This window comes from Oryx dammah, unplaced genomic scaffold, assembly GCF_014754425.2.
Source record: "Oryx dammah isolate SB20612 unplaced genomic scaffold, SCBI_Odam_1.1 HiC_scaffold_22, whole genome shotgun sequence".
NCBI lineage: Eukaryota > Metazoa > Chordata > Mammalia > Artiodactyla > Bovidae > Oryx > Oryx dammah.
In genome coordinates this window covers 5,595,821-5,612,413 of record NW_024070206.1, presented here as the reverse complement: position 1 = coordinate 5,612,413, position 16,593 = coordinate 5,595,821, and positions in this window count along the sequence as shown.

Here is a 16,593-nt window from a genome sequence, read left to right as displayed (position 1 = left end):
CTTAGTCGCCCCTCCGCGTGTGAGATCTTCCCAGACCTGGGATCGAACCTGTGTCTCCTGCATTGGCAGGTGGATTCTTTACCACTGAGCCACCAGAGAAGCTCCTCCTCTGTTCCCTTTAATCTAACCCCGCACGGGTCAAAAGCCGGAAGCCGCGAATCCAACTTCCTGTTTGAAATCCTCTCTCTGCCCCTTTCTATACGTGTGAAGGTCACGGCCAAGTTATTTAAACTTTAGTTGCCTCTGTTTTCTAAACTGTAAAATGGACATAGTAATCTTCTAAGACTGTGGTGAGAATTAAATATAGATAAAGTGCCCAGGGCACCCCACTCCAGTACTCTTGCCTGGAAAATCCCATGGACGAAGGAGCCTGGTGGGCTGCAGTCCATGAGGTCGCTAAGAGTCGGACACGACTGAGCGACTTCACTTTCCCTTTTCACTTTCATGCATTGGAGAAGGAAATGGCAACCCACTCCAGTGTTCTTGCCTGGAGAATCCTGGTGGGCTGCCGTCTGTGGGGTTGCACAGAGTCAGACACGACTGAAGTGACTTAGCAGCAGCAAAGTGCCCAGAACGTTGCCTGGTGCAAAGTAAGCACCTGGTCAGTGTTTGCAGTGTCCCTTGTGTGTCAGGGAACGTCCGGCCCTTCCCTCTCTCAAGGTCAGTACAGGTGGACAGGCATACAGGTCCCAGTCGCGCCTGATGAGTCAGGATGTGTGCTGACATAGAGATACTGATGGTTCTGAGAGGAAACCAGAGGGAGCCAGAAAAATTGAATATTGACCAAACTGTAAAACTGCAAACCCGTAGTTATTAAGTTTCTGGAGCTCTGCCTAGACCGCCAGTCTTTGAGAAGTGAAAGTGGAAGTCGCTCAGTCGTGTCTGAGTCATGGAATTCTCCAGGCCAGAATACTGGAGTGGGTAGCCTATTCCTTCTCCAGGGGCTCTTCCCAACCCAGGGATTGAACCCAGGTCTCCCACATTGCGGGTGGATTCTTTACCAGCTGAGTCACAAGGGAAGCCCAAGAATACTGGAGTGGGTAGCCTATTCCTTCTCCGGGGGATCTTCCCCACCCAGGAACTGAACTGAGGTCTCCTGCATTGCAGGCGGATTCTTTACCAGCTGAGCTTCTACTCCCAACAGCCATGACTCCAGAGTCAGTGTTTTACAGTCATACTTGGGCTTCAGTGATTGCTAAAGACCATCCCACATGACAAGGGAGGTTTGCTGAGAAACCCACCTGAGGACTGGAAGCTTCCTCACTCCCTTCCTAGACCTCAGGGCTCAGCACACAAGTTGGTGTGTAACTGGGTTGAATTCACGGCTTGATTCGCACAGCTTTGCCTAGCCTTTGAAATGGTTGCCGAGGGCTCCCTCTTGCCTTCCCAAATCCATGCAAGCTTCCTCAAGAAGGGAAGGTGGGCTCCTCTCTGCCTCCCGCTAAAGTTCTCGACTCCTTGGGGTTTTTGAGAACTTCGGGCAAAAGTTCCACAGCATACAATGTGCCTTTGTAACCTCAAAGAAACACTCCCATGGAGGAATTCACAGAGGAAACACACCTAACATGAATAAGTTGCAGGCAGTGTCAAGACACCATTTGGGGACAGAGTTCTTGCTTTCTTTCCTATTCCCAGTGCCCACTCCAGGGCCTGGCACACAATGGAGATTTCATAAAGATTTTTCAAGTGAATAAGTAAGGGAAGTATGTGGTTGATATCACCAAGCTGGAGATCAGAATCCAAGACCTAGTTTTGGGTAAAAGAGCTCAGCCGATAGGCTGTGGAACCAAGAGCACAGGTGTGAGGTAGGTTACTCATCTCGGCTAAGAGACTCAGATACCCGAGCCAAAAGTAGGGGAAGCATCAGTGTTCAGAACCATATGGAAGAGGATGTTTTTGGTTGCAAATAACAGAAACTGTCATTTGAATTGAAGAGGGAATGGCAGCCCACTCCAGAATTCTTGCCTGGAGAATCCCATGGACAGAGGAGCCTGGTGGGCTACAGTTCATAGGGTCGCAGTCAGACACGACTGAAGCAACCAAGCGCACACACACACACATACACACACACACACACACAATTAGTGAATGTGTAGACACTCCTAGCTAAAATTTCCAGAGGTGGGTGGATTCAGGAATCATTGATCCAGCAGCTCAGAAAGATCTAGATCCCTGTTCTCCCAGGGATCCAGGTTCTCTGCCACTGGAGTTGATGCCACCCAAAGGCTGACTTCCTGCCTAGTAGCTAGCAGCAGCTAGGGCTACCTGTGTCTTTGTGCAGGTCTGGCAACTGGCTGTCCACAACTGCAGAGCAGGAAGCGTGGGGTTTGGTGTGATGGACCACCCTGAACCAACCCCCGTGGCCAAGGTAATGTCAGACAGCAGATGGATGAAACTGCATTAACTAAATCAGTGGCCAAGGGAAGGGGAAGGGCACCTGGCTGGACTCCAAGGTTGCTGTGCCATGATGGGGCTCAGCCTGGGTGCTGGGAGGCAGCTGCAAACCAGTGGAGAAGGAGCCGGGTGAGAGTCCTCTCCTCCAGCCCTCCACCGAGGATCAGCACCCCCGTGGCTGCTTCCTGGCGTCACTGGTACAGCCTTGAACAAGAACATGGAGATTAGCTGATTATGCTTCCTATGCTATTCATAAAAATTCCATTTTCAGTTTCTGAAGCCCTACTACACTCTTAGTAGTTGAGATGATACTTCTGTGCATCTATAACATGGCAGATTTACAGAGAAGCGGGACCTCAAGACACAGATGCTAGTCCTGTCCGACTCTGCGGCTCTGTGGATTGCAGCACACCAGGCTTCCCTGTCCTTCACTGTCTTCTGGAGACCAGACACAGGTGGGGGTTCTTTCTTTTTTAAAGATCTTTCCCCCAGCAGTTTGGGGAGTAGGTGTCATCCCTCTTTTCCATATGAAAATGGTGGCTTGGTTACCCCAGTGGGCAAGGCTCAGATTAGATGCCAACTGTGTTTCATTCCCGAGTCCAAGCTCATCCTACTTCAGAACCATATTTCTTCTTGCTGGGTTCAGTTCAGTTCAGTTGCTCAGTCGTATCTGACTATTTGTGACCCCACAGACTGCAGCACGCCAGGCTTCCCCGTCCATCACCAACTCCCAGAGCTTACTCAAACTCATGTCCATCGAGTCAGTGATGCCATCCAACCATCTCATCCTCTGTTGTCCCCTTCTCCCACCTTCAATCTTTCCCAGCATCAGGGTCTTTTCCAGTGAGTCAGTTCTTCACATCAGGTGGCCAAAGTAATGGAGTTTCAGCCTCAGCTTCTTGCTGGGTAGGAGTGATTTGAACTTTGTGAGAGCTGGAGTTATAACCATCTGCCCACAATGCACAGCGGAAGGAGAAAAGTGCTCCGAGGTATTATCAGCAAAGGAAGTCGTGATTCATTTTAAAAGAGAGAAAAGAGAGTGGATACAGATGCAGACATGTTCATGTTTTAGGGGAGATACCAGGAACGGGCTGGTGGTCCTAGGCATCGGAACCACTTGTACAAATGTTTCTTTACCATTTTCTGTCCGGATTCATCCCCGGTATTAAGCATGTGCTCCCAGGGACCACCTAGTATCTCTCTGTCCTCTGCCAGCTTCAGGGACCCCACTGTGTCCCTAAGCAGATTTCTCCTTTTTGAAGCTTAAGCCCCAGGTCTTAAGGACCTTGATGGGGCCTAAAGCTAACAACTTGGTAAAGGTTAAGTGCTGAAAGGCTGGAATGACAATCCGGGATCCTGTGTTTGCATTTTGCAAAGGTGGTGCAAGGAGAGCAGAAGGGTTGACTACACAGATGCCAGGAGAGATACTGGCACAAAAACAGTGCAAGTGCTCTCACACTTCAACCTTGAATTTTTCCTTCACGCTTTACAATCCTGCAGGTCCGGGAGGGGGCGGAGGCGGAGGCAGGGCTGGGGGTGCGGGGAGCCGAGGAGTAGGCTGGAGAGGAAATCTGTCCCAGGAAAGGAATGTTCGTCTAGAGGAGGGCCAGGAGGAGAAAGGAAAGGAAAAGTAAGCCTTCCAGGGGCTAAACCAGCAACAATATTCAAACCAGCACGGCCACGCTTCCTCACTGCGCACACACGGACACACACACACACACACACAAGCTGCAAATTGCTAGCAGACATCGTCTGGAGCAGCCTCGTGCAGAAAGGTGTTACGGAGATGGTCCCCAGGAAAGAAAGGCTTCCCATGCCCCTTTTACACCTGGGTCAGGCAGTAAGACCGCTTGCATAGGGAGGAGGTGCAGCTAAAACCTTGAGAGTGAGAAAATTCGAGATAACAAAATAAAACACGCCTGCCCCAGGGTGTAATCAGCCTTAGAAGAAGGTGCAGGGGGTGGGGGGCGAGGGCGAAGAGAGAGGGCGGGAGGAAGGAGGGACGGGGGAGAGAGGGAAGCAGATGTTCCCCGCGGAGCGATGCCCTCTGCTCTCAAATGCCCTCCGGAAACGGGGAAGAAAGGGCGAGCCTGGCCGGCTGTCTTCAGGAAGCCTGCCTCTCCTCCCACTTCGCCCCTTCGCTCCGCGCAGCATTATGCTCCGTTGGTGGCGCTGGGCTTTGCAAAATGTCGCGATATTCCCGCCCCCAGCCCCGGCCTGACCCCCGCGCCCCCATCCACCCTGGGCCTGGCTCCCCTTCACCTCGGCAGGAATGGGCTCCCGACCCACTCAGCCCCAGGCCGGCGCCCAGGCTGGGTTTCGCTTTCCCCCTTGCTTGGCAGGGCTGCCTGCACATCCCCGCCCCTTGCCTCCCGGGCATCCCGGCGGCTCCCTCCACCCTCCGCCGCGCCCTGCCCCGCTGCCGGATCCCCCGCCCTCCACCACGCGGGCCTGGCCCTCCTGTCGCGGGGCAGACCTCTGCCCGCGCACCTCCGGGTCTCATCTCTCATCCCCGCACCATGGACGTCTGGTAGGTAGGGCCACCCTCACGAGGAGATCTGCTGGAGAAGATTCTCGTGTCTCCACCTGTTCAAGGAGCACCAAGGCTCCTGGAGGAGAAGGCCCTTCTCCAGGGCTCCTTCCTCTTGTAAGCCGAGGGCGAATGGCTTCCACGAAGGGGTCCTCGTGTTCCTGGTTTTCAAAAATGAGAAATTCCGACTTGTGGTTGGACCGGTATTGGCCAGGGTGTCAGAGACCCCGGCTCTAAGAGGAGCTCTGCCACTAACTGGCTGGGTGGCTCCGGGCAGCCTTTTTGTTACATGAGGGGACGATGGGAACCCCTTCCCGCTCAACACCCATGACTGAGGAGAGCAGAGGTCCCAACATCCTAGCTCAGTAAGGTCCACTTTTGATGTTTACTGACCTACTGCATTTCGGGGGTGGCGGGGGAGGGAGGTGGGGGGTGAAGCATTTAACTCTTCTCTTAAATTCTTCTCCCATCTTTAAACTTTGGCACAGGGAGCATTCATTGTTGAGACATTAAGTTACAAGCCCGTCTTTTTTTTAATGGTTAGTTGTATGAAGTCATTTATTTTTAGGTGTGCTGGGTCTTCCTTGCTGCCTGGGTTTTTCTCTGGTTGTGGCAAGCGGGGGTCACTCTCTAGTTGTGGTCCACAGGCTTCTCATTGCAGTGGCTCCTGTCGTGGAGCACAGGCTCTGGGACACGCAGGCCTCGGTAGCTGCAGTCCCTGGGCTCAGGAGCACAGGCTCGGTAGCTGTGGTGCATGGGTTTAGCTGCTGCAAAGCATGTGGGATCTTCCCAGATCAGGGATTGAACCTGTGTCTCCTACATTGGCAGGCAGATTCCTTACTGCTGGGCCACCAGGGAAGTCCATGAGCCTCTCTTTTTAAAAGTGCAAAGAGGCATTTTCTTTATAAATTGGGCATGTTGGGTCACAGGGCAGGGCTGAGTGGTGACCTCCCACTTGACGGACAAATGCAAAGCCCTCGGGTGGGTCTAAACCCTTCATGAACACAGGAAAGCGTGTGCCGCGAGCACGCAGCCCACATGAGGGACTGCTCTGAATACTTTCCGAGTGTTGCCCGAGCGGGATGCCCTTCACAATGGCTGCTGACAGGCACATGTGCAGGAGCAAACTAGAGCCTGAAGAATTCCTGGACGCTCTGATAGGTGCTGAAAAGTTGTCAGGCTTCAGCAGAGGTGAAATCTGAGATTTCAGTTTCCTGCAGAGAGCAAAAGGAGAAGGCAGGAATATTGAGGTGAAGAAGTCAGACAGTGGGAACCAGAGAGTGATACCTGGGGAATGTGGGGTTGGGGGCTGGGGGGATGGCCTGGGAGCAGCGATAAGAGAAAGAACAGAATTCGACGCATCATCTTGTAAAGTCAAAGAAAAGTGGTTTTGTAAGGTGGGGGCGTCAAGGGTGGACATGCTCTTCGACCTTCTGGGTGACTGTGGGACCTGGTTTGTTCTGAAGGAAGATGCTTGCTTCTCATGGAGAGAGCCTACAATATGCATGAGCTGCTTGGAAAAGGATAAAATCACGTAAAGTACATTCTGGAGGAGTGGCTTCTTTGCAGAAGTTCTATTCTTAGCAGGGCTTCTAGCTTTGTGCCCGTGGTCAGAGAAATTTCCTGTGATAAATGACAAGACCTGTGTGGCCCAGAGCAAATTGTAAACTCAGTGAAGCTGGTCTTGGCTCTCCAGCTCTTTCTAAAGACGACCTACCCCACCTCTGATGTTTTCAGAGAGCTGACACCTCCCCAGTCATTAACTTTCACCACACCCGCTGTCAGCCAAGAGTTCTCATGACCACCTTCCTTTGACAGTGGGGATGTCTGGCAATGTCATTCATACTGTGAAGTCTTGGGAACTTACTCTGTTGTTTCCTCCAAATACTAACACTAATAGTAACACTTTTGACAACACCTGGCAAATATTTGGCCAGTGCGCCTCCTCCAACACCCTACACCTTCCAATATAGAACAGACTTCTCCACGTGTGCGTAGACCTGTGAAGTGCAAGTTCTGAGAGAAAAGGTGTTTTCATGCTTGAAACAAATGAACCTGAACTATGTCTTCAAGGTTCAGGAAAGGCTTCATGGAGGAGACAATGCCCAAGGAGGGTTTTGAGGTATAAATAGGACGTCCCCAAGGAAACAAGAAGGCATTAAAATGGCATCTTTAGGAGGCAGCTTAAATTCCACCTTGGCTGTTTTCTAGCTTTGTGACATGGTGCACATTTCTTAACCTTTTAAAGTCTCAGTCTCAATGTTTGAAAAATGAGGATAAGAATGGTACTCATGGAGTTATTGTAGAAATAAGATGAGGCCTGGCACAAAATAAGTGCTCAATAAATATTTTTGATTATGCTTTCTTGAGTTTGAGATAGACTTCCACAGAAACCTGTTGAAATTCTCGTTGGCCCCTATCATTGGAGATCTATAGAATACCTTTGTCCCCTATAATTTCAACCTCAAAGGAGACCTCAGATTAATCTTAGAGATATTTATTGAGCATCTACTATATATCCCAAGCTCTTTCTGTGGCACTGGGGTATAGAGACAAAAAGCTCTCCTTGCCCACAAAAGGAAGGAAAGTAAATAAATTAATCTAATATACCATTTTCAGGGAAGTAATTGAGGTTTGACAGTGAAGAGAAACGATATTGCAGAGCGAGGCACTTAGCATTTTGCAGGATGGGGTGGGAAGTTTCAGGAAAGGCTTCATGGAAGAGACAATCCCCAAGGAGGGTTTTGAGGTATAAACAGGAGGTTCCCAGGGAAACAAGAAGAGAAGAGGACATCTGAGAAGTAAAGAGGAACACATGCAAAGTCATACTGACATAAGACAAGAAGATCAAGTTACAGGATAAGTGAGACAGGACTCCAGGAGAGGAGCAAAGGTCATGAGCGGTCCTGCTAAGCACTGTGAAGTAGGGTGGGCAGATTCTTGGCCCGCTAGTGGGTAAATCTAAGGAGGAATGATCTTGAGCCATTCTGCTGACAGAGTGGAGGATGAGGTAGAGGGAAACATGAGTGGAGGGGGTGAAATATGGGCCAGCTTCTCTTAGGAACTGCTTTTGGCTATTTTGGTGTTAACTTTCTCTAATCCCATTCCAGTGTTTTTGCCTGGAGAATCCCATGGATGGAGGAGCCTGGTGGGCTGCAGTCCATGGCGTCGCGAAGAGTCGGACACGACTGAGCAACTTCACTTTCACTTTCCACTTTCATGCATTGGAGAAGGAAATAGCAACCCACTCCAGTGTTCTTGCCTGGAGAATCCCAGGGATGGGGCAGCCTGGTGGGCTGCCATCTATGGGGTCGCACAGAGTTGGACACGACTGAAGCGACTTAGCAGCAGCATCATCAGCAATCCTTTTCAAATCTGGTTGTACTGACTTAAAAATAAGTCCCTAAATAGTACAATTTGGAAATGAAAAGAGCTCTGAAAGTTGTCTTTCTTCCTTCCTTTCTTCTTTGACAAATCAATGTTGTCTATATTTATGGCACGCAATATGATATATACATGTATATATGTGTCCATGTCTCTCTGTGCCAGTACTATGCTTTTTGATGACGATAGCTCAATGCTACAAAGTATATTTTGAGGTGAGGAAGAATGATGCCTCCAGCTTGGAAGTGTTTTCACAACTCATTTGGTGCCAGTGACTTGACTTGAAGCAATTCAGCAGCTAAATCTGAATGGAACTAACGAAGGGCTATGTATAATATTTTATTTATCCTATTTGTGTAAATATTGATACATTTTGCTGCAGAAATATCAAAGTTTGATCACAGGGTGCTACCACAGATTCTCTGAGGGTATTAGGTAATATATGGCATATGCAACTGTGTTCTCCTTCTAATATTCAAAAAATTCTGACATGTGAAACACATCTGGCCAGAAGGGTTTTGGATAAGGAAAGATCTGCCTGCCATGTGAAGGAGTAATTATTTTCCCTGATATAAACGTCCATACATCCCCTCTCCTACTTCTGTTCCTTTTTTTTTCTTAATCTCTTGTTTCTCCTGAGATCCTGGTTCATGTACACACTCAGAGTCTGGAGAGTGGATTTTGTATGTTGGTCAGTGGATAACCATAAGATTGACTTCACCAGAACCCCCAGGGAGCTTATAAAACACATTTCTGGGCCCACATTCAAAGATTTTGAGTGAGTTGAGTGAAAGTCGCTCATGTGACCCCAAGGACTATACAGTCCATGGAATTCTCCAGGCCAGCATACTGGAGTGGGTGGCCTTTCCCTTCTCCAGGAGATCTTCTCAACCCAGGTCTCCCTCATTGCAGGTGGGTTCTTTACAAGCTGAACCACAAGGGAAGCCCGCAAAGGTTTTAATTAAGTTTAAGTGGAGTGAGCTAGAAATTTTTGGACCTTTTTAAAGCCTTTCACATGAATCTTATTCCCAAATAGGTTTGGTTATTTTCAAAGTAGCAGGGGTGGCTTCCCTGTTGGCTCAGTGGTCAAGAATCTGCCTGCCAGTGCAGGATATGCGAGTTCGATCCCTGGGTCGGGAAGATCCCCTGGAGAAGGAAATGCAACCCACTCCAGTATTCTTGTCTGGGAGATCCCATGGACAAAGGAGCCTGATGGGGCTACAGTCCGTGGCATCGCAAAGAGTTGGACACGACTTAGCGACTAAACAACACCTCAATAGCAGTACTTTTAAAATCAGTGCGTTGCTCTGAGTATTTGGCATTATGAGAACTTTTATTCAGTGTTTTTTTCCCCCCTGTGGCTATAAGTTTCAAAGTCAGAATGAAGCTCTGTTCTCTGCTATGTGGAGAAACAAGGTCTATAAAAAGAGGGAAGAAGGAAGCCGATACTCAAGTGAAGCAGAGATAAGAGACAGACAGCCGTCCTGATATTGTCATATTCTTGGTACCAACTGTTTCTGAATCCCAGATGGATCCTTGCTCTTCTGAAGTCTTGGTTGTTCTGTGAAGCATCCCCAATTTTTTTCTCTCTTAATATCTCATTTTTTTACATTGAGCTGGTTTCTGTCATATGTTACCAAAATATAGTCCTGACCATTATTGTTGCCAAAATATTAAGTAGCTTTTTAATTTAAAAAACTAGAACTAAAAATAATCATTAAAAAGTAAATTTTTATCTGTGATTGCCGGATGAACCTCAACACATCTCCTGGAACTTAAATACCACTCTTCTGACGTACAGTTGAGAAAATCTTGTCACAGGAGCCACTAAAGGAGTTTATCTTGGCCACATACCTCTAAGTCAACATGATATGCGACACTCTAGCCATGCACAGACTATAAGGACAGGACTCCGACTTTTTTTTTAGAGTAATAAGATTATGTTTATCCTAATTCATTCCTGTTTTTAAAATACTCCTGATAATGTCTATCAATTTTTAGGAGCTCACCTGCCTTGTTGCACTTGAGATTTTATATATATATATTTTACTATATATAATATAGAATAATAAAATAATATGATATATATAATTATATAAATATAATAATATAATATATATACTATTATATAGTTCTCTAGGCTTTACATGAGAGTCTCACAAAAGAGCTTTAACTCAGACATTTCCTTCAGATATTTTTGCTCCACATCCTGGATAACTTGAGATGCAGTATTGGGCTGTGGCTAGTGGTGTGATGGAGCCAGTTTGCACTAGCTCACAAGAGCTGACTGTATTAATATGTATCTCCTCCCACCTTCATATTCAGTAACATCTTTGCATAGCTTGAAGTCAGCCCTTGTGGGAATACTGTTTACATTGTGGAAATTAGAAAATATTACAAATCATGTTCCCTCCCCTGGAGAAAAATACTTGAAATTTGTTAAACCTTTGCCAGCGCATCACTAGCTACCACTCACATGATTTGACAGCCCTTCTCTGGGGAGTCACCAAAATGGGGAACAGATTTTGATATGTCTATTTTAAGTATATATGAAGATTTATAATTTCTAATTACTGTTTCACTAAATTTCATTTGCCCAAATAGCCCACCAAGTAATGAGATCTGTTAGAGAGGATTTTTAACCACACTTCCCACTCAGGATGTACAGTTGGGGCTCTTGCTAATACCAGCACCACGGACAGCACCAGCAAATCCATATTATGCCAAGATTGGAAGAGCCAAAAATATTTCAAAGTTCAGGGTCTGGACTTGGCAGTGGGTTGAACTTTAGAAGAAAGTGAGGAATCTAAGATGAAGGAAAAATTAAATGCATATTTGCTAATATCCAGGTCCTCTGCTAGATGATGTCCCCAGGATTCAAGGGTCAGGGTAAAAGCAGAGCCTAGAAACCAGGGATATAAGCAAAACATGAGAGCCTCAACTTTATTCAATAATTCTCAAGGGCAATTAGTAAGAAATAAAGTAAAGATTAATGTTCCACGGTACAGTTCAGTTCAGTTCAGTTCAGTCGCTCAGTCGTGTCCGACTCTTTGCAACCCCATGAATCGCAGCACACCAGGCCTCCCTGTCCTTCACCAACTCCAAGAGTTCACTCAGATTCACATCCATCGAGTCAGTGATGCCATCCAGCCATCTCATCCTCTGTCTTCCCCTTCTCCTCCTTCCCCCAATCCCTCCCAGCATCAGAGTCTTTTCCAATGAGTCAACTCTTCACATAAGGTGGCCAAAGTATTGGAGTTTCAGCTTTAGCATCATTCCTTCCAAAGAACACCCAGGGCTGATCTCCTTCAGAATGGACTGGTTGGATCTCCTTGCAGTCCAAGGGACTCTCAAGAGTCTTCTCCAACACCACAGTTCAAAAGCATCAATTCTTCGGCGCTCAGCTTTCTTCACAGTCCAACTCTCACATCCATACATGACCACTGGAAAAACCATAGCCTTGACTAGACAGACCTTAGTCGGCAAATTAATGTCTCTGCTTTTGAATATGCTATCTAGGTTGGTCATAACTTTCCTTCCAAGGAGTAAGAGTCTTTTAATTTTATGGCTGCAGTCACCATCTGCAGTGATTTTGGAGCCCCCCAAAATAAAGTCTGACACTGTTTCCACTGTTTCCCCATCTATTTCCCATGAAGTGATGGGACCAGATGCCATGGTCTTCATTTTCTGAATGTTGAGCTTTAAGCCAACTTTCTCACCATGGTACAATAGAAAGGCAAAATATGAAATGGGTTGCCAGGTAGTAACTGACTCATGGGAGGTAAGAAGATGAGCGTAAGCAAGTATAATAAGGAGATCGTAGCAGCCAAGTGGCTTATACACTAGGCAGAGATAGCTGTGGTGAATAGAGCACTGGATGGGTCTTGCCCTGGCTCTGCAGTTAATGTGCTAAGTGACCTTGGTCAGGTTACTTGATCTGCCTGAACTCTGGTCTCATCTGTGTAATAGAGACTGAATTTTATGATGTCTAAAGTTCTCACTGTCTCTATATCTTTGTGGAGGGTTTTGTCCCAGCCAGGAAATGTCTTACGTGCCTTCTTAGGAACTGGAGTACAATCTGTAAAATGGAATCCTCCAACTGGAGTGGGAATTGAGATGAGGTTCATTGAGATTTGAGATTTCACATTTCATCAAGATGATAAACTGGAGGTAGACTTTCGGGGCTTCCCTGGTAGCTCAGTTGGTAAAGAATCCTCCTGAAATGCAGGAGACCCCAGGTTGATTCCTGATTTGAGAAGATCTGCTGGAGAAGGGATAGGCTATCCACTCCAGTATTCTTGGACTTCCCTTGTGGCTCAGCTGGTAAAGAATCTGCCTGCAATGTGGGAGACCTGGGTTCGATCCCTGATTTGGGAAGATCCCCTGGAGAAGGGAAAGGCTACCCGCTCCAGGATTCTGGCTCAGAGAATTCCATGGATTGTATAGTCCATGGGGTTGCAAAGAGTCGGACATGACTGAATGACTTTCACTTTCAGACTTTTGAGAAGAAGAAGAAAAAATGCCAACATCCTGAAGAGACTCAAACCCTAACCCATAGCTATTCCCAACTGATGATTCATCAAATGAATTAAAACTGAAAGATACTGTAATTTTACTGTCTAGTCCTTAGTACAGAGTTATCACCCAGAAATCAGCTCCACCTTTACAGTTATTTGAGATCAAGCATCACTTAAGCACCAATTTTTAAAGTCTAAGTCTAATCCAGATACACAAAGGAAAAAAGGGAATTCTTAAATACAACACAAACACCCTAGTGAGAAGTTCAGAAGCTATGTCTACAGAGAAATAGCCTCAGAACCAACAATAGAGATCAATGAACATGAGTCAAGAAAATTGGTCAATTATTTATCAGGATTAATGAAAAAATGAAACTGAATTTCAGAAAACTTCACCTGAGTTTGTATTATTGATGTTCATAAAAAGCAGTTAGGCAAGAAGGGAACTGTATAGAGTTCAACTGCTTCTCTTAAGAGTTGTCACCCTGCCTATGAATGATAGGTTAGAATCAAGCACCACGTTTTGTCACATTTGGAATACAGGGGCAGGCGATCTGTTATGAGAGGATCATGCATTGAAATGTGATCTAAACACTGTTCTGAAATGCAAGCAGATATTTAAGGAGCCTCTGTGACGGCACTGAGGACCCATTTACAGCACAACCCATCACAGAAAAGAATTATTCCAGGCCCTGATAAATGAGCCCAACTGTGCCGAAAGAGAGGGACTCATGTCTGGAGAATATCACCCAGCCCCCCTGTTGTGAACTATGGGTTTATCGAAATACGATCTTATATGAAATGTACAGTTTCTTCCTCAAATGCTTACATGACTTAAAGCTGACTGCCTCGGGTGTGCAGAAACCCAGGCATAAGATGGAAATCAGTGTCGTTGCCCATATCAGAAACCATCTGTTCTTCATTCTCCCCTTTCAGAGACTGCATCAACTAGGCATTGTGAGATTATGTTGGACCCAACTCTATAGAATCACAATAAGAAGTGTTCCTGTTTCAAAGATTTTTGTTTTTTAAATAATACCCTAGATTGTCCTTTATTTATTGGCTGTGCTAGGTCTTTCTTGCTGCGCAGGCTTTCCTCTGGCTGCGGTGAGTGAGGGCTGCCCTTCGCTGCAGGCTGCAGGCTTCTCGCTGCAGTGGCTTCTCTCGCTGCTGAGCACAGGCTTCAGGACCAGCGGGCCTCGGTAGCTGCAGCTCCCCAGCTCTAGAGCACAGGCTCAGCAGTTGCGGAGCACAATCTTATTTGCTCTGCACATGTGGATTGTTCCCAGGTCAGGGATCAAACCCGTGGCTCCTGCATTGCCGGAGGATTCTTTACCACTGAGCCACCAGGGAGTCCCTCAAAGACTTTTGTTTGTTTGTTTGTTTTTGCCTTTCACAGTCTGAAACCTAAATTATCATAAAAACTTTAAACCCTTAGGGAATGAAGGAACCTAGAAAGGACATGTGCTCTGGTCGATGGTCGCCTCAGTTCAGTTCAGTCGCTCAGTCGTGTCCGACTCTTGGCAACCCCATGAATCACAGCACGCCAGGCCTCCCTGTCCATCACCAACTCCCGGAGTCTACCCAAATCCTTGTCCATTGAGTCAGTGATGCCATCCAGCCATGTCATCCTCTGTCATCCCCTTCTCCTCCTGCCCCCAATCTTTCGCAGCATTAGGGTCTTTTCCAGTGAGTCAACTCTTCACATGAGGTGGCCAAAGTATTGGAGTTTCAGCTTCAATATCAGTCCTTCCAATGAACACCCAGGACTGATTTTCTTTAGGATGGACTGGTTGGATCTCCTTGCAGTCCAAGGGACTCTCAAGAGTCTTCTCCAGCACCACAGTTCAAAAGCACAATTCTTTGGCGCTCAGCTTTCTTCACCATCCAACTCTCACAGCCATACATGACTATTAGAAAAGCCATAGCCTTGACTAGGTGGACCTTTGTTGGCAAAGTAATGTCTCTGCTTTTGAATATGCTATCTATGTTGGTCATAACTTTCCTTCCAAGGAGTAAGCATCTTTTAATTTCATGGCTGCAATCACCATCTGCAGTGATTTGGGAGCCCCCCAAAATAAAGTCTGACACTGTTTCCACTGTTTCCCCATCTATTTTCCATGAAGTGATGTGACCAGATGCCATGATCTTTGTTTTCTGAATGTTGAGCTTTAAGCCAACTTTTTCACTCTCCTCCTTCACTTTCATCAAGAGGCTTTTTAGTTGTTCTTCACTTTCTGCCATAAGGGTAGTGTCACTGCATATCTGAAGTTATTGATGTTTCTCCCGGCAATCTTGATTCCAGCTTGTGTTTCTTCCAGTCCAGCGTTTCTCATGATGGACTCTGCATAGAAGTTAAATAAGCAGGGTGACAATATACAGCCTTGATGTACTCCTTTTCCTATTTGGAACCAGTCTGTTGTTCCATGTCCAGTTCTAACTGTTGCTTCCTGACCTGCATACAGGTTTCTCAAGAGGCAGGTCAGGTAGTCTGGTATTCCCATTTCTTTCAGAATTTTCCAGTTTATTGTGATCCACACAGTCAAAGGCTTTGGCATAGTCAATAAAGCAGAAATAGATGTTTTTCTGGAACTCTCTTGCTTTTTCCATGATCCAGCGGATGTTGGCAATTTGATCTGTGGTTCCTCTGCCTTTTCTAAAACCAGCTTGAACATCTGGAAGTTCACAGTTCACGTATTGCTGAAGCCTGGCTTGGAGAATTTTGAGCATTACTTTACTAGCAAGTGAGATGAGTGCAATTGTGCAGTAGTTTGAGCATTCTTTGGCATTGCCTTTCTTTGGTATTGGAATGAAAACTGACCTTTTCCAGTCCTGTGGCCACTGCTGAGTTTTCCAAACTTGCTGGCATATTGAGTGCAGCACTTTCACAGCATCATCTTTCAGGATTTGAAATAGCTCAACTGGAATTCTATCACCTCCACTAGCTTTGTTCGTAGTGATGCTTTCTAAGGCCCACTTGACTCACATTCCAGATGCCTGGCTCTAGGTGAGTGATCACACTATCATGATTATCTGGGTCATGAAGATCTTTTTTGTACAGTTCTTCTGTGTATTCTTGCCACCTCTTCTTAATATCTTCTGCTTCTGTTAGGTCCTTAGCATTTCTTTCCTTTATCGAGCCCATCTTTGCATGAAATGTTCCCTTGCTATCTCTAATTTTCTTTATCTCTAGTCTTTCCCATTCTGTTGTTTTCCTCTATTTCTTTGCATTGATCACTGAGGAAGGCTTTTTTTTTTTTATCTTTCCTGGCTATTCTTTGGAACTCTGCATTCAGATGGGTATATCTTTCCCTTTCTTCTTTGCTTTTTGCTTCTCTTGTTTTCACAGCTATTTGTAAGGCCTCCTCAGACGCCATTTTACTTTTTTGCATTTCTTTTCCATGGGGGTGGTCTCAATCCCTGTCTCCTGTACAATGTCACGAACCTCCGTCCGTAGTTCATCAGGCACACTGTCTATCAGATCTAGTCCCTTAAATCTATTTCTCACTTCCACTGTATAATCATAAGGGATTTGATTTAGGTCATACCTGAATGGTCTAGTGGTTTTCCCTTTCTTCAATTTAAGTCTGAATTTGGCAATAAGGAGTTCATGATCTGAGCCACACTCAGCTCCCGGTCTTGTTTTTGCTGACTGTATAGAGCTTCTCCATCTTTGGCTGCAAAGAATACAATCAATCTGATTTCGGTGTTGACCATCTGGTGATGTCCATGTGTAGAATCTTCTCTTGTATTGTTGGAAGAGGGTGT